Source organism: Balaenoptera borealis (genome assembly GCF_965194805.1).
Source record: "Balaenoptera borealis genome assembly, chromosome: 8".
NCBI classification, from domain to species: domain Eukaryota; kingdom Metazoa; phylum Chordata; class Mammalia; order Artiodactyla; family Balaenopteridae; genus Balaenoptera; species Balaenoptera borealis.
Genome location: NC_138865.1, coordinates 86,483,807 through 86,509,537, shown reverse-complemented (window position 1 = coordinate 86,509,537; position 25,731 = coordinate 86,483,807). Strand labels below are relative to the sequence as shown.

Genomic DNA, 25,731 nt, shown 5'->3' with positions numbered 1-25,731 from the left:
TAGTTGTGGCACGCAGGTTTTCTCTTCTCTAGTTGTGGCGCGCAGGCTCCAGAGTGTGTGGCCTCTGTAGTTTGCAGCACGCAGCCTCTCTAGTTGAGGCACGCAAGCTCAGTAGTTGTGGCGTGCGGGCTTATTTGTCCCGCGACATGTGGGATCTTAATTCCCTGACAAGGGATCGAACCCACGTCCCCTGCATTGTAAGGTGGATTCTTTACCACTGGACCACCAGGGAAATCCCCAGGTGTCTTCTAAGTGTATTCGTTTATTTAATCTTCACAAAAACCCTGAGGTGAGCAGTACTCTTCTCCCCAAATTTACCTTAGAAAATTCAGGCACAGGATGGTTTCGTCACTCACCAAAGGTCACAAAACTAAGTGGATTCAGGCCACCTGGCTCCACAGCCTTCATCTTTCATGGTCTCACTCCAGCTGTTGAGAGGACAAGGCAAGCGATGAGGTCACATCTAAGGGATCAGGGAAGGCTTCGTGGAAGAGACGGTATTTTAGTTAAGCCCTGAAGGTGAAGGGAAAGAGCATTCCAGGTTGAGAGAGGAGATACAGAGATGCTTAAAAAAAAAAAAAAAAAATGTATTGGGAGTAAGCATCCGGCTGGCAGGAGTAGGTAGACAACATGGATGGGGAGGGTGAGGTCTCTGATAAGTTTGCATGTTATTCTGAAGGCGCTGGGAAGTCAAAGAGTTTTTCTGAGCAGGGAAGTTCTCTATTCTAACACCTTCTATCTATCCCTTCAATCAATATTTGTTTAACATCTAATTAAACACCTGTTTGAACACCTAATTTAACACCTAATATTGGGTGCTGGTAGAGTGGGATCGTTTCTGCTATCAAAGAAGTGTACCTTAATTGAAGACAGAAGAAATAACTCTTTTAAAAATTGTAAAAAAAAAAAAAAAAAATTGTATACAAAGCTGGGATGAAGTGGGAGAGTTGCATTGACATATATACACTACCAAATGGAAAATAGTTAGCTAGTGGGAAGCAGCCGCATAGCACAGGGAGGTCAGCTCGGTGCTTTGTGACCACCTAGAGGGGTGGGATAGGGAGGGTGGGAGGGAGATGCAAGAGGGAAGAGATATGGGGATGTATGTATATGTAAAACTGACTCACTTTGTTATATAGCAGAAACTAACACACCATTGTAAAGCAATTATAATCCAATAAAGATGTTAAAAAAAAATTGTAGACAAGTTAAAAAATATGACACAAAAGGTGTTCCAAGGCAGTACATGATGAATTGTTCAACAAACCATTTTGTGAAATTTGGCAAATTTCAGGGTCTGTTATTTTTTTGTGTGTGTGTGTTTTTGAGAAGCATTTCTTCCTTTTTTTAAAGTATTTATTTATTTATTTACTTGGCTGCATCGGGTGTTAGTTGTGGCACATGGAATCTTTCGTTGCAGCATGCGGGCTTCTCTCTAGTTGTGGCACGCAGGGTCTAGAGTGTACAGACTCAGTAGTTGCTGCACATAGGCTCTCTAGTCGTGGCGCGCATGAGCTCTAGAGTGCATGGGCTCCAGAGCTTGTGGGCTCAGTAGTTGCGGCGCTCAGGCTCAGTTGCCCCACGGTCTGTGGGATCTTAGTTCCCTAACCAGGGATCGAACCCATGTCCCCTGCATTGGAGGGCAGATGCTTTTTTAAAAAAATTTTATTTATGTATTTTATTTTTGGCTGCGTTGGGTCTTCGTTGCTGCATGCAGGCTTTCTCTAGTTCTGGTGAGCAGGGGCTACCTTCATTGCAGTGCGCAGGCTTCTCACTGCGGTGGCTTCTCTTGTTGTGGAGCACGGGCTCTAGACGTGTGGGCTTCAGTAGTTGTGGTGCGTGGGCTCAGTAGTTGTGGCTCACAGGCTCTAGAGCACAGGCTCAGTAGTTGTGGCGCACTGGCTTAGTTGCTCCGCGGCATGTGGGATCTTCCCAGACCAGGGCTCGAACCCGTGTCCCCTGCATTGGCAGGTGGATTCTTAACCACTGAGCCACCAGGGAAGTCCCTCAGGGTCTGTTAATTATTTCTCGGGCTTGGGTTGAGGGTTTGCAAGGGCAAAGTACGAGAGCAGTCTGGGAAGCCAGTTGGAGCAGTTTGTGGTGCTACATATACAGCTAGCCCTTGAGCTACAGAACACAGGAACAAAATGGTTAATGTCGGAACTGGCTGCCTCAGCACCCTCACCCTAATCCGCATCATGGCTCAGGGAGAGGAGAATTCCTGTAATCAGAGATGGGGAGTGAGGCACTGGCTATAACAGGGGCCTGGTCCCATGATTAGGGTGAGAAAATTCCAAAGCCTCCCTCCTAGATCACAGTCTAATTGTATAGGTATCACTGGGGAAAACTGTCCAAGATTTGGAAATGGACAAGAGAGATTACTAGGTTTCCTTTCAGTGGAATGCTTATCGTTGCCTGCTGGAATCTCTGTCATTTTCTGATTCTACAGGTTTATGCAAATTGATTTCTTATTGACCAGGCTATTTTCCATCTCTGGAGGAGCTGAAGTAAATTTGTAAAAAAATTTATAGTAATGCAAAAGGTTCTTGTCCTTAGCAATGCAAGTGAATTTTGTCTGGTGAAGATACAATTGATTTCTCCTCTGTAGAAAAGGTAACCCCAAACATTATATTTTATTGTGTGAGAATATTAACCAGTTTTGCGTGTATTAGCAAAACCATTTTATCTTTTGTCATTGCCTCTCTGTTCCTCAAATCCTCCTTTGAAACAGTCTTAACATCTTACTGGTGCCTTCATTAATTAATGGGTACCAGTATGATACACACTAACTAATCTTTGACTCGTTCATTTTATAACTGTGTAACTGTTATATTTTTACATTTAAAAAAATCATACTTTAACACTGTTAACTCCTGCAGGTTTTCCAGCATCTAGGTTAATCAGAAGAAAGGAATTGCCACAATTTCCATTACTGAGCCAAAAGTAGTTTCCAGAAATTCTAACTGTGGTGCTTGTTGGCAATTCTTCGAGAATCCTAAATGGAGTTCTCAAACAGATGTTTTATGAGAATTTAGAAAGAAAAAGGAAAAAACATTTACTATTATATTGCCGATTACTGCGCTAGATGATTTACCTATATTATCTCAACCCTTGGGAAATTTTTGAAATAGGTATTATTGTCCTAATTTTGCAGGTTAGTAAACAGGAAATATTTAATTAAGTATGGTAGCACCCATCTGCAGATCAAGTCACATAAGTGGAAAATTACAGTAATGGTTCATGAACCCTGGCAGTTAAAAGGGCACATGGTAAATAAGGGTATAAAATTCAATAAAGATGTGAGTGAAAGGACAACCAGCAAGACTAAAGTCCTAAACAAGAAAAACTGGTACCAGTGCTTGGGCCGGAGCTCTTAATTACATGGATACAGCTTGAAGCCTGTTTCTTTAGACCTCATTTAACAACAGACCTGCCCACACACCCACCCTCTGCCATCTGCCCTCCTTCCTGAGAAGAGAGAGTGAATTTAGGGACCACTTCAGCTCCTGCTTTCCTACATCACTCTCAGAGGGATGTGTTGTCCACTCCCACAAGGCAGCCCCACTGACCACGGGGCTGTTGGAGATGAAGCAGCTTCTTAGAAACAGAAAGATTGGATCCACAGATCCACTGCATCTGTGATATTTTCTCTCTGAACAAGATCTGATGCAAAATGGCATAATGCTAAAATTTTAAACCTGGGTTGTTATATTCTTCTCTAATTGCCTCTTATGTTTCATACAAAATAAGTTTATCGTTAAGAAGAAAAGGAAAATCTGGAGGGAAAAAGGTTTAACTTATTTGTTTTGATTTTGAGCCATACTCTAACAGCAGAAACAGAGGCAGAGGGAGAGCAGGGATGGTGCCAGGTGCGCTTAACAAGCCCTGGGGATCTGGTGCTGCCCCCGCTGCTCCCAGACCACTGGCTCTTCTCATCCGTGTCTGGCCTGCTGGTCAACAGCCCTTTTTGTCTTCTACTTGACAGATGCCTCCTGCTTTTGGACACCGTCTCTTAGGAAGTGCAGCACAGCTCCTGGAGATCCTTCAAGAATAAGATCTGCTGCTTTAGGCCACAAGAGTCTCTTCAGGCCTCATCTCCTCCTCTGGCTCTCGGGTCCTGACTGCAGGTCTCACTCCACTCTACCATCCTTCTCTTCTATTCCTCCCCTCTGTGTCTGCATGCTTTATTTTATATTCTCATAAATGTGTCCCCCATCTCACACACACAGACCCACACACATGCACACGTACACAGCCCAGACCAGTGTGTTAGGGGTTCTGCAACTTATTTACAAATATTTGTTGGTAAAAACCACAGCCTGGGGCTTCCTGCCCAGTTATGCCTGACGCTAACTCATCCCCTCTGCCTCTGGAAGCTGCTGCTGTAATCGTAATCGGGTAGGTGGGAGCCACCTGTTTCTACTCCCTCATCGCATTCCGGTGTGTCTGCCCAAGGAGTCTGAAGGAGCTTGGGCTTCTCCAGCAGCACTTGAGCACAGTTCTGGGAAAGCACAACTTCGTTCCTCCCCGGGGCGCCTGTTTCCTGAACAGTGGAGAGCTCTCTGCCGGCTGCATTCAGAACCTGCTGATGTTTAAAACAGGTATCGCCATTGCCTGATAAAAGGAGCATCTATCTGTAAGGGCCTCCAGGTCTGTGCAGCGTGGGTGGTTGAGGGAGCCTGAAGCAGCAGCAGGGGGTTGGCCCCGCTCACCCGACGTCCCTGGAGCACTTCCCGGGGCCTCTATTTTCCCGTCACCATTACCGGAGGAGCCTCAGGTCACCCTGACACAGTCTGGTGCCTCAGGAGCCCTGCCTTCTCCCTATGCTCCATCCACAGCTGTTTAAGGTGAAAGGTTGACTTCACCCTCACCTGGCGCCTAGGTTGCCTTCTCGTCCGTAGTCTATGATGATAAGCTGTGACTTACGCCCCTCTGACCCAGGCGCTCAGGTCTGCACTTGGCCTTGGCAGCTCACCAGTTGGCTCCCTGTCAACAGAGGGCAGGGCGGCGGGGCTGCCAAGCCCCATTCTTTAGGAATCTCCTCGTTCTTCTGGGCCGCCTGACTCCCGGGCTCACATCACGCTTCCTTTCTGAAAACCTGAGCTGTTCCCACCGGCCTTCCCAGAAGCCTGGTCATGAGGCTTTGGCCATTTCTATTTTTAGTTCTGGGCTCCAAGAAGGAAGGAGAACAGCCAAGTGCAGCAGCCTTTCTCTCATGGAGGCCGAGGGCCCAACGCAGGGTGGAAGGGCAGGGGGCACAGACAGGGCTGCTGCAGGAGAGGATGAGGGTGGGGAGACAGGAGGGCCCTCGTCTTGCGGGGAGGAGGAGATGGGTCCGGGAGCCTTGAGATGGGGCAGCACGTGCCGGCGGCCAGGGAGGGTCCACGCGCCCCAGGCTGCTGGGGTCCGTGAGGGGCCTGGGAAGGTCACTGCTGACTCTTAAAGCCATTTCAGGAGGGTGGTGGGGCCTGAGGACAGACCGGGGAAAGTCAGGAACGAGCAGGTGGCTGGCAGGGGGAGACCCTAAGTGTACCCCATTCTCCCAGCATGCTGTCGTGAGGAAGGAGAGGCACAGCACTGACATGCAAGGGGCACGTAACAGAACTGGTTTGCACGGGTTGTGTTTGGTTTTGCCATAGAGAAACACGCTGGTACTCAGAGAGGAAGCCCTTGGAGAAAGGTACAGACTGAACAGGTATTGACAAAGCCGGGTCCCCAGATCACGCTGGAGGTGGGAGGCATTGTGAGAGGGCAGGCAGCGTGTGGAACCCTGGGTGCGTCTCTGATGGGCGCAGGTAAAGTTGGGCTGGGGCTCTTGGCTCAGCCGAAAGTTGGCCTCTCCTACACTATCCCCAAATCTGAGTCTTGCCATCTTATCGGGGCCTGGTCCTGAAGCCCAGGGCAGCCTTGTGAGCAGAATGTGGACCCCTGAGGAAAAGGAAGTGGGGGAGTGTGGCTGGCTGGCCAGTCACTGTGAGGTCCTGAGCCCATTTACTCATGCAGCTGCCTGGAAAGAGGAAACAAAGGGAGAGAAAACACACACACACACACACACACACACACACACACACACACACACACACACACACACGATGGCCAAACCCACAGAGCAGGCATGAGTCAATTTTTCTTTCAGTCACCTATAAGGAAGAATCAGATGGAAAGCAAGAAGACACCCAGGGTCTAAAATAGATCCACCGCCCTTTCTTACCTCTCTCCCATTGCATGGGGGCAAATGCAGAGCAGAAGAAAGCCTCTGACTCGAGGCCTGGGGTTTAGTGCCCCCCAACTAGGTACCTTGGTAAACACTTGACAGAGCTTCCTAACCAGTGCGACTGACCCTCTCAGCCCTGGGAATGAGTGGCGTCTGGAGTCAACTGCCTTGCCTGGGTGCTCAGAGCCTAGAGCTGTGCCAGGCTGTTTGCACAAAAAAAGGCACTCTAATACCTGCTGAATGAATGACTACTTGAACGTATTCATCTATTGCATATTAGAAAAAAGATTTATAACTAGCCTGTTAACCCTACTGAGATCATAAAATGCACTCTTGAATGAGTGACTAAGTGTATTTACTGTGCATTGGAAAAAAAATATATAGGGCTTCCCTGGTGGTGCAGGGGTTAAGCGTCCGCCTGCCAATGCAGGGGGCACGGGTTCAAGCCCTGGTCCGGGAAGATCCCACGTGCCGCGGAGCAACTAAGCCCGTGCGCCACAACTACTGAGCCCGCGAGCCACAACTACTGAAGCCCGTGCACCTAGTGCCCGTGCTCTGCAACAAGAGAAGCCACCGCAATGAGAAGCCCACACACCACAACGAAGAGTAGCCCCTGCTCACCGCAACTAGAGAAAGCCCATGCACAGCAACGAAGACCCAACACAGCCAAAAATAAATTAATTAATTAATTAATTAAAAAATATATTATATATAATTAGCAAGTTAAACCCATGATTTCACAAGTGTCTAGGACAAGGCTAATTTAAAAAAAAGAATTGATTTAATTTCAGGAAAAAATATAAGTAAAATAACATTACAAGCAAATAGGGCAGTCATCAGACCAAGATGCACTGTCTCCCCCATTGCCTGCATTGCTCATGAGGGCCTTGTCACCATTCCGTCCTGGTTGGGGGAAAGGAAAGAAATTCACTGAGTGTCAGGTACTGGGTATACATTTTGCGTCAGTGTCTCCTTGAACCTGGTACCAGCCCTCTGAATATTATCTCTTCAAAAGTACTGTCAGCCTTAGAAAAGTTAAGCAACTTGTCCAAGATCAATCAACTGTAAATGGCAGAGCAGAATTCAAGCACAGCTCTGGCTGACTTCACAGCCCTGCTCCTTTCACTGTCCGCCAGGCAAGGAGAAGAGTGAGTCAGTCTATAGCAAATGTTCAGCTTAGGGTAGGAAGCAGGAGGGAGTTTCCTTGGAAGGTTCTCTGTCTCCATGAAGTCAGTGGTGAGTCCATCTGCTGAGCCACTGTGCGGAATTTGATAAGAAATCACCCTGACTAATAGAAAATTAAAAGAACTGGGAAGGGAAGACACTTAGAGAGTGTGTAACACCCATGGCACCCCACGTCAGGAACTAATACTTAATGGATTTGTCCACTGCAAGATACCTTTACACTTATCCCCACATTCAAGGGAAGTCTCAAGTGTTCACAAATCCCCCCTCCCCTGGGGTAGATACTCGTGTAGTGGGTTGAATGGTGGTCTGCTGTATTAGGTAGGGTTCACCAGAGAAACGGAACCAATAGGATGTAAATATATATAGAGAGAAAGAGGATTATTTTAAGGAATTGGATCACATGATTATGGGGGCTTGGCAAGTCCAAAATCTGATGGGGGAGGCAGCAGGCTGGAGACTCAGGAAAGAGTTGTAGTTTGAGTCGAAAGGCAGTTAGGCTGGAGACCCAGGAAGAACAAATATTGCAGATGAAGTCCAAAGGCTGTCTGCTGGCAGAATTCCCTCCTGCTCTGGGGAGGTCAGCCTTTGTTTTATTCAGGCCTTCAACTGATTGGGTGAGGCCCACCCACAATATGGAGGCCAATCAGTGAATAATGTTTGAGCACATATCTGGGTACCATGGCCCAGCAAAACTGACCCATAAAATTCACCATCATATCCCCCAAAAGGTATGTCCCTGTCAAATTCCTGGAACAAGTGAATGTTACCTTATCTGGAAAAAGAGTTTCTGGAATTAGGTATCTTGAGATGGGGAGATCATCCTGGATCATCCAGGTAAGCCCTTAATCCAATGACAAGGGTCCTTACAAGAGACACACAGAGGAGAGATGCACAGGACAGAGAAAGGCCACGTGGAGACGGACAGGAGACGAGAGTGATGTAGTCACATCACAAATAAGCCACTAGGAGTGAGAAGAGGCAAAAAACGATCCTTCCCTAGAGCCTCCAGAGGGGGTGCAACCCTGCCACCACCTAGATTTTGGACTTCTGGCCTCTAGACTGTGAGGGGATACATTCCTGTTGTTTGAAGCCACCCAGCTTGCGGTGACTTGTTACGGCTGCCATGGGAAACTAATTCAGCTGGACAATTGTGAGAGGCTCCTCTCCCTCACTTCTGTGCTGTGGTTCCTCACCCTTGCACTTGCACACACAAGAAGGAGTTTCTAGCAATGGCCACCAGTTTCTAGCAATCTGCTTAGTGCCTGCCCCTCCTCTACCTTCTGGGTGCAAGGATCCCATTGTGTGGGATATTAGAACCAGAATTTAACTGTGGACCCTCTTAAAAATGTACACGGTGTCATTTGTTGGTCTTTGCTGTGGAAGAAGCCATAGGCCAAATGGAAGTAAGGCAGAGGCTGAATTTGACACAAGGAGTTACCAATCGTTATTTCATCAAAGCCATGGACCCAACGCTTGTGTTTGTATAAGAAAAGATAAGGAACAATGATGTTTTGTTTCCCAATCCAGAGTAGTTAAAGTTTACATAAGTGTTAACACAGTACTAGAAAAATGTGAGGTGAGGCCTGATTTTAAATCCTGCATCTTAAAAGAAAAAAAAAAGTCACACTGCAAAATCCACTTCAATAATCAAGATAGTTCATCAGTATAGATTTGTATTTATTTATCAATGTCTCATATTCTTTGAGTATGAGTTTGCTTTCTCCACATCTGACTCTTTTTTTAAAAAAAAAATCCTCTTTCATGTCTTTGATATAGTTGTTCTCACTTTCAATAATCTAAAACATGTTGAATCACTTTCAATAGATCAAATAATCTTCTCTAGACATAAAATCATGAAGATTAAGACTGAGCTGACCTTCAGCACCAAAGAGACCATTCTGCCTTTCTCAGGTTTCTTTAGCCTTCTCATAAATACCTCATCCCAGCCCATTTTAATTTAATTCACATATTGAGTGCCTACTATGTGCTTGGCACTATGCAAGATTCTGGAAATACAAAGATGAACAAAGTAGCTGTGGTGACCCTAATGGAGTTTACATTCTACTCCCAGCGCCAGCCTGTTGAACTGTCGTGCTCTGGAGCAGCGGTTCTCAAAGTGTGGTCTGGGGTCCGCTGGGAAGGGAGGAGGAGTCCCTGAGATGGGCTGTGTGTGAAGCCCAAACATACTGCTGTGTTCATCATAATACAGCCTATTCTCATTTTTTGCATTATGTAGGGTCTATACAGTTGCTGTGAAACGCCGAGTTAGTGAATACCGAACTGTTTATCACCCCTAAGAGAAACATAAACTTAGGTTTCTGTGAGCCTCTGGTCACAACATTTTTGCCCACTGGTCAATATATAACCTTGTTTGGTGTGTGTTTCTATTTAAAGACACCTTAACGTGAGAGAATGGGAGGCTTGTAGCCTGTCTCCCACCTACCTCCCTACCTTCCCCGGGAGGATATCATGGCATGATTTCTTAGGCCTTCCGGGTTCTGAGGAGGAAGGGGCTTCCTGCCCCAGTCCCCTCAAAATAGGGCTGCAGAATGTGAAACTCCTTGCTGTAGCCTAGAATAGGCTCCTCAGCAATGGGGTGTCCCAGATCTCGCATTGCAGTCAACGGTCCCTTTTTGTCTCTGTGTTGTTCTGTTTGGTGTGTGTGACAGGGACCAAGGGAGTTGGCACCATGAAAGTGGCTTGTTGTATCTTTATTCTTCATCTGGTCAGACCCCGTCTTTGGCCTGCCGTGTGCTTGACAAATATGAGCAACCAAAGGGCAGCTGTCGCCTGGGTGCCCTGCACAAGACTCTGCTCACGGCTGAGCCATCGGGCCCCCAGCTACCCAGCTTGAAACCCAGCAATGAGAACATTCTCCAAGTCAGCCCTCAGAGCTGAGCTTTAGTGACAGAGACTAGAAAAGGAGGGAGAGTGCTTTTTAAAATAGAGTTTTTAGTTAAGTGAGAAAAAGCAAACTGGATGTGAGGAAATGGATGGGAATGAAGAGTGGACATTTTACAAAAAAATGCTGCTGAGGGTTATGTATACCCTTCATCATATTTGGGAAACGTAAGAAAAATTTTGAGTTAGTTAACAATTACTCTTTGGTGGCCCAGCTGATTTCTCTGATTGCAACACTGCTTCAAGTTCAGACCATGGCTTGCTTCATAGTCTGTAAATATATAATGATTAACTAGGAATTTCTGTGCCTGGAGGGAGATCCATGATGCCTAACCCTCTTGAACTTCCCAACCAAATTGCAGAAGACAATTCTATTATTTTTTATGGAATAGCAAATTCCTTAAGCTTTCTACATATGGTGAAAGGAGAGTGGGCATAATACTTTAGCAGAATTTCTCAGTGGAAATATTCCTGCCATTTGGGGCAGGAGAATTTTTTAGTGTGCAGGACAATTTCTGGCATTGCAAGAAAGTTCTTTTTACCCAGTGAAACCAAAAGCACCTGCTCTTCATTGTGACAGCTAAAGATTACCTGCCCCCATACACATTTTGGAATATACCCCTTTTGGGGATGGAATTGCCTCCCTTGAGAATGACTGCCATCCAGGAGAAGATGGAGAATATCTGGGAAATTCAGTCCAAGCCTCCCTCTCCCTAACCTTATCACGCTGTTTATTTCACTTCTGCAGCCACCCCATGTTGATGGGGCCGGGTGAAGGGGGCCCATCCTGAGAGGCAATGTTATGAACTAAATGTGTCCCCCCAGATTCATATGTTGGAAACTACCCCCCCCAAATATGATGTATTAGGAAGTGAGACCTTCAGGACGTAATTAGTATTAGATGAGATCATGAGAGTGGAGCCCCTCATGAATGGAATTAGTGCACCTATAAGAGTGAGGGGAGGACTTCCCTGGTGGCGCAGTGGTTGAGAATCTGCCTGCCAATGCAGGAGACATGGGTTCAATCCCTGGTCCGGAAAGATCCCACATGCTGTGGAGCAACTAAGCCCGTGCGCCACAACTACTGAGCCTGCGCTCTAGAGCCCGCGAGCCACAACTACTGAGCCCACGCACCACAACTACTGGAGCTCGTGTGCCGCAACTACTGAAGCCCGCACACTCTAGGGCCCGAGTGTCACAACTACTGAGCCCCCGTGCTGCAACTACTGAAGCCTACGCACCTAGAGCCCGTGCTCTGCAACAAGAGAAGCCACTGCAATGAGATACCCGCGCACCGCAACAAAGAGTAGCCCCCGCTCACCACAACTAGAGAAAGCCTGAGAGCAGCAACGAAGACCCAACACAGCCAAAAAAAAAAAACAGTGAGGGGAGCACTGGCTTTCCCTCTGCTCTCCGCCACGTGAAGGTACCACAAGAAGCGGAGAAGTCCATAGTCTGCACCTCGAAAGAGAGTCCTCATCAGAACTTCACCACGCTGCCACCCTGATCTTGGGCATTCTGTCTCCAGAACTGTGAGAAATAAATTTCTGTTGTTTATAAACCACTATGTGTTATGGTAGTGCTTTGGTAGTTTGTTACAGCACCTCAAACAGACTAAGGCATCCCAGGTCCCAAATGGCAAGTTGGGTCAAATCTCCTCTATTTTTGTCATCCCTTTTAACCTGTCAACACCCCAGAGCACACTCCAGATTTCAGCCTGGAGAGGGAGAATACAAGTCAGGCTCCCCTGGTCACTGTCTCCCCACCCCACTCCCATCTTCCTCCCACCAGCCAATGGGGCTGCAAGAAGTGGGCTTATTCTCTCTCGCATGAATTTCCCCTGCCTCATCTCCTTGCTGTGGTGGCGTTTGACCTCTCCCCATCTCTGGGGTTACAATGGCAGATGCAGTGGAGGAAGACAGGAGAGAGTGAGTCTGGAGGTATTTTAAATTTTTATTTTAGGTGTTGTTGCACTCTACCTTTAGAAAATCTTGGTATCACACTTTGGCAGTGGCCAGGGGCTCCCAGTTTGGGAGGGAGGCTGGGGTGGTGGTAAGGTTCTTCCCCTCGCCCAGAGGTGTTTCTACCCGCTTCCCCAGTGGACTTCCCTGAATTTGCCTGGCAACCTGAGCCTGGAGGTCCTGCAGAACCCAGTGAGCAGCTTCTATGGAGGAGGGAGGAAGCAGTGCTTGGAAGGGGGCTTCTGGACACTGCTAACAGTCCATTTTCACCTGGGCAATGGTTACACAGTGTGTTCACCTTGTAACAATTCATGAGCTGTACACCTTATGATTTGTGCCCCTTTTTTTTTTTTTTTTTAAAGAAAGTCTTTTAATCACATGTATTTTGATTCCCAATTTACTTCTTTTTTTTTTATTAATTAATTAATTAATTAATTTATGACTGTGTTGGGTCTTCGTTTCTGTGCGAGGGCTTTCTCTAGTTGTGGCAAGTGGGGACCACTCTTCATCGCGGTGCGCGGGCCTTTCACCATCGCGGCCTCTCTTGTTGCGGAGGACAGGCTCCAGACGCGCAGGCTCAGTAGTTGTGGCTCACGGGCCCAGTTGCTCCGCGGCATGTGGGATCTTCCCAGACCAGGGCTCGAACCCGTGTCCCCTGCATTGGCAGGCAGATTCTCAACCACTGCGCCACCAGGGAAGCCCCCGTGCCCCTTTTTTGTGTATGTGTTCTACTTCAAGTGAAAAGAAAAAGTTTAAAATTTTCCTTTGGTCCACTGACAAAACTCCAGCCTTGACTAGAATACAGTAACTCAACCTAATCCCCTGAACTTATCAAATTAGCACTTCCCTCTCATACTATCCCAGAAACTTTAAATATTGTGATATTTTCTTTTGTTAATCATTTAAAATTATGTCTATTATTTTATTCTAAAAGTACTATATGCTAATTATAGAAAATTTAGAAAAGTATAAATAAGAAAATTAAAATCTGCAATTTTACCACCCAGGCAACTACTGTTATTTTCTATTTCCTTCTTAGTTTTTTTAATGCATACATAAACTTTATATATAGTATAGATAGATAGGTTTTTTTTTTACAATATTAGGATCATTTTATTTAAAATTTTTTGAAGCCTACTTTTTCACATAATACATTGTGAACATTTTCCCATAATTTACTATAGTTTGAACATAAAATTTTTAAAAAATGCATGTGCATACATTCTTTTTTTTAATTTTTAAATTTTTTAAACTTTTGGCTGCCTTGGGTCTTCGTTGCTACGCACGGGCTTTCTCTAGCTGTGGCGAGCGGGGGCTACTCTTCGTTGTGGTGCATGGGCTTCTCATTGCAGTGGCTTGTCTTGTTGCGGAGCACGTGCTCTAGGCACGTGGGCTTCAGTAGTTGTGGCACGTGGGCTCAGTAGTTGTGGCTCACAGGCTCTAGAGCACAGGCTCAGTAGTTGCGGCACACGGTCTTAGTTGCTCCGTGGCATGTGGGATCTTCCCGGACCAGGGCTCAAACCCGTGTCGCCTGCATTGGCAGGTGGATTCTTAACCACTGCGCCACCAGGGAAGCCCCAAAATAAAATTTTAACGCCTATAAAACATTTTATATTATCATTATGCTATCGTAGTTCATTCATTCATTCATCCAACCATTCTAGAATGAGTTTATTGAGTACTTACTATCCTCTAGGCACTGGCTAGGTGCTGTGAACACAGTAAGAACAAGATAGACGTGGTCTCTTGTCATCAAGGAGTTTTCAGTCTATAGGGACAGAGAAATTTTAAAAATTAATTAAACCAATAAAAATCCCAAATGGAGTTTCTCATGGAACTTGGCAAGTTGATCCTAAAATTTACATGGAAAAGCAAAGAATAGAGAGAATCTAAAGGATGTCATAATAGTAAAATAGTTAAAATAGTAAAGACTATATATCTGAATTCTCTAAGTTTTTAAGAGGCATAAATGAAGATTGGAAATCCTGTTTGAATTGTGCTTTTTTGAATGTTGAATTGCTTTAGGAATAAAACATATGGTTTAATGACTACAATACGGTTAGTTACATATCCATACTTGTCTATAAAATGCATAGAATATAGTTTAGATAATTTTTTACATACGTGGGATCACACTGCATATAGCTTTTTAAAAGATTTATTTATTTAATTTATTTATTTTTGGCTTCATCGGGTCTTGGTTGTGGCACACGGGATCTTTGTTGAGGCATGCGGGATCTTTCGTTGTGGTGTGCGGGCTCTTTGTTGTGGTGCGCAGGCTTCTCTCTAGTTGTGGCGGGCGTGTTTTCTCTTCTCTAGTTGTGGTGCACAGGCTCCAGAGCGCGTGGGCTCTGTAGTTAGCACCACGCGGGCTCTGTAGCTGAGGCGTGGGCTCAGTATTTGTGGCGCTTGGGTTTATTTGCCCTGCGGCATGTGGGATCTTAGTTCACTGACCAGGGATCGAACCCACATCCCCTGCATTGCAAGGTGGATTCTTTACCACTGGACCACCAGGGAAGTCCCTTCATATAGTTTTGATGCTGCTTTTTCATTTAGTAATATGCCTTAGGAAGTATTCCATACTGATACAAAGGAATACTTAGGTATTCCTTTTAACAAGTACATGGTATTTTACAGTATGGATATTCTATATATATTTAACCAGTCTCCTAGTGAGAGTTATTTAGGTTATCTCCAATTTTTTAAAGGTGCAATGATCGTAATTGTACATATATCTTTGTACACGTTAGCAGGTATACATGTATGATAGATGACTTGAAGTGGAAGTGAGTCAAAGACTATGTACATTACAAATTCTGATAGATGTTGCCAAATTGTTCCTCCAACCATTTATACTCTCATCAACAGAGTATGAGAGTTTTCTTCCCCAACACCATCACCATTATTATACATTATCAGTCCTTTTAGCTTTGTAAGATTTGATGGGCAAAAAATAATTCCTCCTTGTTTGTTTTCATGTATATTTCCCTAAGTGCTAGTGAGGTTGAGCATCTTTTCAAATATTTATAGAAATATTTCTATTTCCTCTTCTAAGAATTATGTTTTTCTCCCCTGCCTTTTTTCTCCATTAGCTTGCTTATGTTTTGTCACATCTCTGTAGGAATTCTAGATATATATTATAGTTATTAAGCACTTGTCTGTGGTATATGTTGCAAATATTTTTCCCAGTCTTTTGCTCTGAGGAGTTTTAAATTTCTGTTTAATAAAATCTGTCTGGTTTTTCTTGACGACTGAGTCTTTCCCACCCCATGCTTATAAACGTATTGTCTGGTGTTTTCTTCTATACTTTTATAAATGCAGATCTTGAATCAATCTGGATTTTTTTCTGAGTATGGGATGAGGAAGTGATTCACTTTATTTTTTTTCCTTATGGCTCCCATTGTCCTAGTACTATTTTTAGAGTAATCTTTCATTTTCCCACTGTTTAGAAATTCCACCTTTATCATACACTAAATTCCTTGGAATACACGGGTCAATTTCTGGACTCTATTCTCTTTCATTAATCCATATGTTTATTTGTTCTCTGACACTCCATTGTTTTAATTACTGTAGTTTTATAGATTGTTTTCTTATCTGGTAGGGCAAATTCACCTCATTTTTTTCCTCAATTTTTTTTTTTTTTGGTTATTTTTGTTTATTTTCTATTCTAGAAGAACTTGATAAGCAGCTTTTCATGTTCAATTAAAAATCTTGTGAAAATTTTCATTGGGCTCCCCAATGAATGTGTAGATTATTGGGGAAGAATCAACATTCTTCCAGTAAGTGTTCCTCATATAAGTCTTGCACAATTTTTATTAGGTTGGTTCCAAGTACTCAATTGTCTTTGTGGTTCTTGTGAATGGGATTTCTTTTTCCTGTTACATTTTCTTGTTCATTATTACTAGGGATTTTGTATCTAGTCACCTCAGTAACCTCTCATTCATTATAATAGTTATTTTAGTTGATCCTCTTGGGATAGCTAGGTAGACAACAACATAATCTACAAATAATAATAGCTTTAATTCTTACTTTCCAATATTTATATGTCATATATTTTTCTTGTTGCACTGGTTACAACCTTCAACGCAATGTGAATACTGGTGGCAATAGCATGAGAGGTTTTTGGTTTCACTGTCACATGTGAGGTTTGCTATAGATTTTGGTAGTTGTACTTTAATGAGTTAAGGAAGTTTCCAGATATCCTACATGACAAAAAGAGCTTTTGTCTTGGTTTTTTTTTTTTTTTTAATTAGAAATGGGTGACGCAAATGCTTTTTCAAAATCTAATTTATTTAGTTTTTCTTTTTTGTTAATATAACAGATTATATCAAAAGACTTCTTGTTGGGTCATCCTCACAGTCCAGAGACAAACATTATTTGGTCATTTAGGTATTATTCTTTTCATACGTAGTTAGATTTTATTTACTAATATTTTATTTAGGATTCTTTAAATCAATTTCATATTTTGGTTTGTGCCAGCCTGTGCTAGTTCAGTAAATGTGCTAGCCTATGCTAGGCTATATGCTCCCCATTCTGTTCATTAGTTTTTAAAAACGGCAGTATAGCATGTTCTCTCCTAAAAATGGATTACTTTTTTTTTGGCCAAGAGGCTTGTGGGATCTAAGTACCCCCATTAGGGATTGAACCCCGACCCCCGCAGTGAAAGCACCGAGTCCTAACAACTGGACCACCAGGGCATTCCCAAAAATGGATTACATTTTTTTTTTTAACTTTTTATTTGATATTGGGGTATACTTGATTAACAATGTTGTGATAGTTTCAGGTATACAGCAAAGTGATTCAGTAATACACATTACATGTATCTATTCTTTTTCAAATTCTTTTCCCATTTAGGTTGTTACATAATATTGAGCAGAGTTCCCTGTGCTATACAGTAGAAAATGGATCACTTTTAATTTTAGCTTTCCTTAAGTAGAATGTAACGTTATGTGGTAGAAAAGGCTAGGATGGTGATGTGTTCAAATGAACATATACCAATGTAATCAGAATAAGCAGATTATCAGCCTATATCCCTTGCCACCAATCTGGCTGTGGGGTCCCTGAGCACCAAAAGTATAAGGTTCCTCCTTTATAAAATGTAGCAACAGTTTTCTATCCTAATATAGCTTAGATAAAGTGCAACAATATTGATTTTTCCTTCAATATCATGAAACTAAGGGTTCTAAGTATGTTGAGGCCTGTGACTATTAAAGAACCTTAAATCCTCTAGTTTAATCTCTTTTACTTCTTTCCTCTAAGTAGCATATCAATAAATGTTTTAAATGAACCTGTGTGAAAACAATGTGAAAAAGACTATTGAGATTTTGATTGTAGATTTTTGTTTCTACCTTCAAGAAACTCAGAAGAAAATAATTTTTCTAGTGGAAAATAAAATCATCAGGTAGAATTGTGTATCAAAAACAGGAAAGTAACACTCAGACACTGACTGTCCTACTTTCAAGCTACTGTCCAGAAATACAGGAAGAGTTTCGAGTCACCTTTTTTTTTTCTTACTTTTCAGAGAGCCGGGGCTCAAGATTTAGTCTGGAAATCAGATGCCTATTTATCACTGCTCTGTGGCAGTTAAACCAAGAGAACAAATAGCTGCCCTCCTCATTGATTCAAACACCAGGTACAGAGCTTGTGCCACAGGATGGAAATCAATGTGTATCCTCACCAAGTGTGCTTTCCAGGCCCTCATGTAAGTAACTTAGCAATTCAATAGACCTTTATCATTGAAACTGCAATCGGAAAAAAGGAGAAAATGACAAGGAGTAAGAGGAAAGCTTTGGTTTTAAATCTGTCACATCTGCCATTTTTTTCTAATGTCATTTTTTTTTTTACTGCTAACTCCTGGTAGTCATTCTCTGGTTGCTATTTGTTTCTCAGTGATGCTTTCATTACATAAAGAGGGTTAGCTTTCACTTTTTGAATCTTCTGCTTCATAAATGTAGTTTATTTCCAGAAGTGCAGTGTTTACTGTGACTATTTTTCTTTTTCCTTTGCTTCTGAAACATATAGAGCTGCCTGGCTTGGAGTACTTTTTCTCCCAGCTCTTTACCTATTGACTTACTACATTGGTGAGGGGAGTGCATTTATTTTGAGTTAATTAGTATCTAAGCCAAATTAAATGGAAATTACCATGTTTATCAATATATAAATATGTCATATAGTGTATTATATTATAACAGAGCTTATTTAGCCTAAAATTTTTATTGAGGCATATAGAAATCCAGATGTTTTAGGAAATCATCATTACATTTCAATTTGGTGATTTTTTTTAAATTTATTTATTTTATGTATTTATTTTTGGCTGCATTGGGTCTTCGTTGCTGCGTGTGGGCTTTTCTCTAGTTGCTGAGAACGGGAGCTACTCTTCGTTGCGGTGCGCAGGCTTCTCGTTGCGGTGGCTTCTTTTGTTGCGGAGCATGGGCTCTAGGCATGCGGGCTTCAGTAGTTGTGGTTCGCGGGCCCTAGAGCCCAGGCTCAGTAGTTGTGGCACACGGGCTTAGTTGCTCCACAGCATGTGGGATCTTCCTGGACCAGGGCTCGAACCCGTGTCCCCTGCAATGGCAGGCGGATTCTTAACCTCCACGCCACCAGGGAAGCCTGGTGATTTTTTAAAAAGATGTCTATATATATTCAATTTTAAAATTATTTACAGTTAAGGAATTGGCTTATAAGCACTTTTCCATCAAATGATGTCATTCTTGCAATTATTTTCAACACAGTCTACTTCTAGTTATATCACTAATACCTAATTTCAATTTGTCTTCTTCAAAGAGAACTTATTATTTTTATTTTTTAGTAGCACTTGTACTTCATTTAAATTCAGGGTCAGCTTTTCTGAGCTTCTAGTTGTAACTTGTTCGGGTTTTTTTCCTCATGTCATCAATGAAGTGTAAGAAATGGCTGTCTCTAGTTACAAAGGTAATAGTTGCTCTGACTCCCTTTTTTCAAGTGACTGATGAAATTACCATTTCATCCATCTGCCTAATGTCTGGTGGTTCTCCAACCACGTCAACTCTGAAATACTCTGTGCAGCCTTAACGTTACCTTCCAAGGTACTCTCCCACTTAATAATCCAACCATTTTTTCCCAATATTTCTCAACAAAACTTCTCCCACCAGGCTAGTCTCACTCCCTTTTTGTTATCTCCAACCACACTGTGTTCTCATCTAGGAAAATGCTCATTTAAAATGTAAAATAGGCAGGATTTCCTGGCTGACTGAGTTTGAAAGAGAAAGGAGGAGAAGTCAGGGATGGCTCACAGGTTACTGGGAGGGTGACAATACCATCACTGATACAGAAGAGGAAGAAGAGGAAAACTTCACTGTGGCAAGTTGATTTGAAATGCCCGTGGAACACATCCGAATAAAGGTGTCCTAAAAAGAGCTGGATATTTGGGTTTGGACTGAGAAGACTGGGCTAGACCTTCAGATTTAGAAATAATATTAATGGCTGTTTGTTAAGCCACGCAAGTGGATGAGGTCACACTAAGTGTGTACTAAAACGAGATGAAGGGAAGGCTAAATAGGGAATCCTAGAAAACATTAACTTTTAAGTGGGCGTTTGGGGAAGTATAGCAGCCAGAGAGGTTGGAGGTAGGCAGGAAATGTCATGAAGCCCAGGAAGAAGAAAGTTTTAAGAATAAAGCAGTGGCCAAAAGTGTAAAGAAGGGGTTAAGAGCATAGAAGCTGGAGGGCAGAAAAGATTATATGCATGAGCAGTTGGATGAAGTGAGCTGGAAAAGGGGAAACATGGCCAGGAAACACCACGGAATGTTTAACATTAAGTGCAGTAAACTGAAGTCCCCGAGCTTCCACAGAACTTTACGCTCTATGAAATTAAATTGAGTAATGTCTAAGAGTCAGATTGCCTAAGACTTAAATAACTACTATACGTAAAATATTATAAAAAGAGTTCTGAACTGGCCAAGAGTAAAAGTATAACAAACTGGGAGCCAGGAACATTATAAAAATCTGGTGAAACAGGTAGGACAAGAAATGTAGTTGGATGCATTGGGCTAAGAGTGAGCAGGGTACTTCAAGACAGATATACATTTTATTGAGTGAGTTGTGCCTATCACAAGTCTGTCTCTCCAACCCATATCTGTCTCTCCAGGTCCCCAATCTCATGCAAATATCCTTTAGAAGCTACAAATTCAACATATCCAAATTATGTCTCATTGTCTTCTCACATACTCCAGCCCATTGCTAACCTGCTTCTCCTCAATTTCAGGGATAGCACTGGAGCCACCCCGTAGTCTGAAGTGGAAACCTCTGTCACTCGTTCTCTTCCATCATCATCCCTCTGGTCTCATCTCTGTCATCAAGTTCTGTCCATTCTTTCTCCACCTTCTTTTGATTCCATCCTCTTGCTTTTCATTCCCACCACCACAGCTGCCACTGTATCCAGGTCCTGAAATAGTATTCCTAACTGGCCTACCTTCTTCTAGTCTTTCCTCCTCTTCCCAGTCTATCTCCCACAACTCTAATAAAGCACATCTGATCACGTCCCTCCACTGGTTAAAAAAATCTCCCAATTCCAGTGAGGAGAAAGAAGGTCTGACCTCCTTAGCATGACATCATGCAAGGTCCCTGCCAACCTGGCCTTGCTCCCTCACCTTCGCTGCATCGCAGTGACCTTCTGCCTCCACGTATCTGTCTTAGAACACCACGAAGTTTCTCCTTGTTCTTCAACTCACCCGCTCCTTTACACTTGATTCACTCTAAAGCCTGAGCAACAGTCTTGTGCTACTAAGATTATAAGCTTGGGTGCTCGAGGAGGGCAGACTGGAGAAGTTGAATATTAGTGATTTGGACCAGCCATAGAGAAAAGAATAGGGGTAGCGGTGCCTCTCTGATGAGAGATTGATCCCCCCCATTGAACTCAGTGCTTAGTAGACTATATTTCTTAAATAAATCACAATTCAAGGGAGACAAGTATACCTAATAGAGCTAACTGCAAGGAATTTATGATCTGATGAGAGAAATAAGACATATAGAATGAGGTAACTAATGTGATTGATTTTTTCCCGTTCATTAAAACATCGGATTCATTGCTTTACACTCATAAACATATACAGACATTCAAAGATACCAGATAATTAATAATAAGTGTGAAATAAGTAGTCAATACAAGTCCTACAGGAATTTAGAGGAGGAAGAGATTACTTCCGGATAGGGTGTTCAGATAACGTTTCACAACAGACATAGGACTTGAAGCCTGAGTAGGGTGTACATAGCAGGGGGAATAGCCTTCTAATTGTGGGGAATGACACAAACAGAGGCAGAGGAGGATGTGTTCATGGCAGAAAGACCTGGATAGGGGAATAATGTTGGTAAGGACAGGAAGACGTCAGGGTGTGATTGCGGTGTCCCTTCGATGCCCAGCTTGATCCCCTAGACATACTTGCATACTTTACCTATCAGGGAATGGGAACCACTGAAGTTGTTTTTTTTGTTTTTGTTTTTGCTTTTGTTTTCGCTGCGCTGCACGTCATGCGGGATCTTAGTTCTCCACCAGGGATGAACCCGTGTCCCTGCAGCGGAAGCGTGGAGTCTTAACCACTGGACACAATGAATGCAGTCTTTTAAGGAGATTAATCAGGCAATAGTGTGCAGGACAGGTTAGAAAAGCAAGGGAATGGAGGCCAGAAGAACAAGTAGAAGCAGTTACGTAGGTCTGAGATGCTATAGATTTTGATTCTAAGAATATTGACATGATAGATTTTTGTAATAAAAAACCCACATTAAACGTATACACTGATTATAAAATAAATCTTTATTTTTAGGTATGTAAAATTACAAAAATGTAGGCATCTTAGAATTAAGGAAATAAGATGAAGATCTGAACTAAGGTGGTGATGGTGGGAATGAGAAGGGAAGAGTAGATGCAACGAGAAAAAAAAATCTTGAAGAATTTGAGAATTTGGATGTTAAAAGTCAGAGAGAGAAGATTAAAATATGACTCCATGGTTTTGAGTCTGAATGAAAGTACCAGGTTGGTACCATTAAAAGAAATGGGGAAGTCAAGAGGTAAAAAAAAAAACCAAACTAAATTTTATATATTGAGTTGGAGGTGAGGAAATATCTAATAGACAGTTGAAGATATGGGCTTAGAACTAGGAAGGAAGATCAGGCTAGATCTTTCTAGATAATAGATCTTGGATCTATTATCCAAGGAATTAGCTACACACAAGTCGGAATGCAAGGTCTGAGAGTGAATGACATTTTGAAAAGTCAAGCATGTAGAGGACCGGGGCAGAGGTGTAATTGCAAGGGAGTGCCCACGTTTTGGGACAGGAAGCAGGGTAAGGGAGAAAAACAGAAATGATCTGAAAGGTTGAATTAGATTCATTCCATAGTAGGGGCATGAAAGCCACAAGAAGAGGGAGGTTGAAGCCTTATATTCATGCTTAGGATTTACGGGTGTTCATCATGTGCATTTGGGTGTGCCTTAAGCCTTCACACTGGTGTGAAGAAGCCCACTGCAGTATTCCAAAGCAATGTTCGCTTGGGCCCCCACCTTCATCCTTAGCTGGATGCTGGCTACTAACTGTGGGCTATTCCTCAGCTCCAGGAGTTCTGGACCAGTACCTTGGCTGGTTCCTCAGCCTTTGTTGAGCAATCATGAAATTTCTCCAAAGGCTTGTTGCTAGTATCACGTGCAGTTAATCTTAGCCAGATCCTATAAAGTCCAAAAGAACGTACTTCCCACCTAGCTCTTTAATGAGCAGTTATTTAAGAATGTAATTTTGTTGACCCAACTTTTTATAACAGAGTCAAAGTTAAAGGCAAACTAGTTTTTAGCACTTTACCAGTTCAGCTGGAATAGCTGTGCCAGTTAAACTTTCTGAACCCCTATTAGTCAGGGATGACTTAGTTCTCTCTGGCTTACCTCATTTCCCTAGCAGACAGATAAGAAATAAAATTATTTATTGGTTTAAAATGTGATACTTTCATAGCCCATAAAAATACATAAAAAAATTGTCCAATGAAGGGCAGTATTTCACAGAAACAAACACATAGTCATTGACTTTTTTTGTATTTTTCTTCTATAATTGGGAGAGCTAGCACAGGCATGTCTCAACATCACAGGAGCTCTAAAAAGCTGATTGGCTGACATGATTAGTAATTGGGGATATGAATTGTGATATATGATCCCGAAATACAAATTTCAAAAAGGCTTCTCTTGTCATGAGTATCTTAGTCAGGACGTTTGCAAGCATATCTTTCAATCTCATGCTCTTACAAACCTGAAGTTGACCAATACAGTTTAGATTGTTACTGAATTATTTTCAGCTAGTGTAAACTTAATCCTCACATGCCTTTCCCAAGAGGAACAGAAGTGCTTTCCCTTCTGTGTAGTGAAGCCTCATCAGCGTAACAGGAGCAATTCTCTCTCTTGTGGGGAAGTGCCCATATGACTTGGTTAGGCTGTAAACCATCTGGCTTATGCAGTGATACCTGGTTTGTAAGATGTGCTTTACCTCTTTATATACTCAAGAGACTGGCCATTAAAAATGTTGTGGCTGGGGAGTCCGAACCGACAGCCAGGAGCCAGCACGCACCTCGCACCCTGAGACGGCGACGCGCCCCGTACCGCTCCGGGAGGACCGGCCACCGGGCCCCGCGTCCCGGTCCCGCGGCCCGGCCCCGCAGCCCTCTCACCGCCGCCGCTGCCGCTGCCGTGGACCGCGGCCGCGGCGCCGGGGGGCGGCCGCCGGCGAGGAGGCGGCTCCCGCGGGGGCCTCGGTGTGCTACGAGTCCCCGCCCAGCGTGGGCTCGGTGCAGGAGCGGCTCAGCGCGCCGCGGTGGCGATAGAGGGAAATGCGCACCCGCCGCGGCGGCAGCAGGGGGGCACTCGACAGGAAGGGGGCGGCGGGCGAGGCAGGGGCGCGGGGAGGCGAGCGCCAGCCGCCAGCCGTGGGCCCGGGAGCGCTGCCCGCCGCCAACCGGACCGTGCCCTCCTGGCCCACGGGCCCCGCGCCCCGCGCCCAGCGCCGCCGAGCCCGGAGACGAGGCGCCCTATCTGGTGAAGGTGCACCAGGTGTGGGCGGTGAAAGCCGGAAGCTTGAAGAAGGACTCGCTGCTCAGCGTGCGCCTGGGCCCCTGGGGCCACCCCGCGTTCCCCTCCTGCGGGCGGCTCAAGGAGGACAGCAGGTACATCTTCTTCATGGAGCCCGATGCCGCCAACAGCAGCGGCCGCGTGCCGGCCGCCTTCCGAGCATCCTTCCCCCCTCTCGAGACGGGCCGGAACCTCAAGAAGGAGGTCAGCCGAGTGCTGTGCAAGCGGTGCGCCTTGCCTCCCCGTTTGGAAGAGATGAAAAGTCAGGAGTCTGCAGCAGATTCGAAACTAGTGCTTCGGTGCGAGACCAGTTCTGAATACTCCTCTCTCAAATTCAAATGGTTCAAGAATGGGAATGAATTAAACCGAAAGAACGAACCTCAAAACATCAAGATACAAAAAAAGACCAGGGAAGTGAGAACTTCACCTTAACAAAGCATCACTGGCTGATTCTGGAGAATGTATGTGCAAAGTGATCAGCAAATTAGGAAATGACAGTGCCTCTGCCAATATCACCATTGTGGACTCAAATGAGATCATCACTGGCATGCCAGCCTCAACTGAGACAACGTGTGTGTCTTCAGTCTCCCATTAGAATATCAGTATCAACAGAAGGAGCAAATACTTCTTCATCCACATCTACATCTACCACTGGGACAAGCCATCTTGTCAAGCGTGCCAGAAGGAGAAAACTTTCTGTGTGAATTTAGGCAAGTGCTTCATGGTGAAAGACCTTTCAAACCCCTCAAGATACTTGTGCAAGTGCCCAAATGAGTTTACTGGTGACCCCTGCCAAAACTACATAATGGCCAGCTTCTACAGTACGTCCACTCCCTTTCTGTCTCTGCCTGAATAGGAGCATGCTCAGTCGGTGCTGCTTTCTTGTTGCTGCATCTTCCCTCAGATTTCACCTAGAGCTAGATGTGTTTTACCACGTCTAACATTGACTGCCTCTGCCTGTCGCATGAGAACATTAACAAAAGCAATTGTATTACTTCCTCTGTTCATGCCTAGTTGGCTCTTAGACACTCATAGGTGTGTGAGGCTCCGATGTTTCTGAAATTTATCTTGAATAATGTGATACAAAATGATAGTCTATACATACAGTACAATGATAATAAAGGCATTTAAAAGTCTCACTTTTATTGATAAGATAAAATCATTCCACTGGACAGTCCATCTTCTTTATAAAATGACCCCATCCTGAGAAGGATGTTTGCTAAGTTGTAACCAGTACACACTTGAAATGATGGTAAGTTCATTTCAATTCAGAATGTGTTATTTCTAACAAATAAACAGAATAAAAAGAAAAAAAATAAAAATAAAAATGTTGTGGCTGAGATATAGAGTGGGGCGAGGGGAACAGCTAAGGGAAGGATATTTATTAAACTGAAA

The 25,731-nt window shown here is 43.8% G+C and overlaps 1 pseudogene across 1 annotated transcript; it reads left to right on the top strand.

Annotated features, from left to right (window-relative positions):
* Nucleotides 1-1,102: 1,102 nt before the first annotated feature.
* Nucleotides 1,103-25,475, top strand: LOC309633473 (pro-neuregulin-2, membrane-bound isoform-like; annotated as a pseudogene). The gene is made up of 3 exons (XR_014249590.1): nt 1,103-4,127; nt 17,786-17,965; nt 23,778-25,475. The product of XR_014249590.1 is annotated as a pro-neuregulin-2, membrane-bound isoform-like (transcript).
* Nucleotides 25,476-25,731: the final 256 nt, after the last annotated feature.